The sequence below is a fragment of the Arachis hypogaea genome, chromosome 13 (assembly GCF_003086295.3).
Source record: "Arachis hypogaea cultivar Tifrunner chromosome 13, arahy.Tifrunner.gnm2.J5K5, whole genome shotgun sequence".
NCBI lineage: Eukaryota > Viridiplantae > Streptophyta > Magnoliopsida > Fabales > Fabaceae > Arachis > Arachis hypogaea.
The window spans coordinates 130,712,267-130,713,890 of NC_092048.1; positions in this window are offsets into that span (position 1 = coordinate 130,712,267).

The window sequence follows — 1,624 nt, forward strand, 5'->3', positions numbered from 1 at the left end:
TGCAATTTACTTTCTTCACTCCTCCAACTCTCTACTACTCCAATTTGGGATAAATAGAGAAAGTGATTTCTGATAATCACTGCTGTGATTCAAAGGCCAAAATAGTTTTTTGGGGACAAAGCTCTAGCTCAAGGGTTCAGATCTGTGTTTACCACTAAACAACTTTTTTATTGCTACCCTGAGGTTTTCGGTCAAGCAAAAAGGCTCAGATTCAAAATTTCTAATTTAGGAATTGATTGAAAATAGTGAAATGGTAAGTTGGTGAAGCACACAGCTCGAGGAGTTGACTTGGAAGAAGGCAACTCAACAACATTGAAAGAGGTACAAAAGAAAATTTTTCTTCTTTCTGAAGACAAGGAGAGAGAACCAAATTTTGAGTTTGTTCTGAAGAGTTTCTCTATGAAGAGTTCATCAACTTTGGATAGTATTTTCTAGTAAAAGAAGCATTCTGCCAAGATGAAGAACTTAATCAGAGTTAACTGAATTCGGTTCAACTTATAGCAACAGAGGCTGTTGGAGAATCAATCTCCTTCATGTTTTACAGTGTGCATTTCATTTTCAATGTATATCTTTCTGTAATTTCTTGAGTGGAAAAAGGCTGAAAGAGAGGAATCAAGAAAAAGCCTATGAGTGATAAAAGACTGAGTGATACACTTGAGAGAAAAGTCTAAAGTGATTTCAGATTTCTTTAGGTTGTTTATTAAGTCTTGTGTCTTGTACCTGTGAGGTACCCCTTTCTAAGTTGGGTTAGCACTTAGAGTGAAGAGTTAGGTATTAGCATAACTAAGTCAAGTTAGGTTAGAACTTGAGAGAGAAATGATTGTGTGAATCCTATGAATTGGTGTATGTAATACTTTAACTATAGTGAAAATTTCACCACAGTTGTGGTAGAGACTGGATATAGGTTGCATTGCACAAGGCAATTGAACCAGGATACATGCTGGTGCCATTCTTCTTCTCTTTCTCAATATTTTGTTTTCTGCTATTTATGAGACAAAACTAAATTGTCTCATAAAATTTTTGCTGCACAGTTCAAACTGATTCTAAGTAAAAGTTTGCAAGCAAAGGCAAAATTCATTAAAGTAAAAGAAGGCCATAGATTCAACCCCTCTTCTCTAAGCCTTCTACAACCTTCAATTGGTAATCAGAGCCAAGGTCTCAAGAATTAAGCTTCACCGCCTGGAGCAAAGGTCCAATGGCGAACAACTTAAGCATAATCACAGCTGCCTACACTCTAACAGAAGGCCAGCCAAACAACAGGCCTCCCTTCTTCAACGGGAAGAACTATGCCTACTGAAAAGAGAGGATGTGGATCTTCATCCAATCCATTGATTACAACATATGAAAAATTGTTGTAAGCGGCCCCAAGATTCCAATAAAGACAAGTGCTAATGGAGTGGTGACTCTAAAAGAAGAAACTGAATAGACAGATGATGACAAGAAGAAAGTGGAGCTGAATGCTAAAGCCATCAACCTACTTCATTGTGCTATCAGCTTTGAAGAGTACCGAAATGTGTCTAGATGCAAGACAGCCAAAGAAATTTGAGAAAAACTCTAGGTTACACACGAAGGCACTAAACAAGTCAAAGAAACAAGGATTGATATGCTGCGAAAAGAATACGAG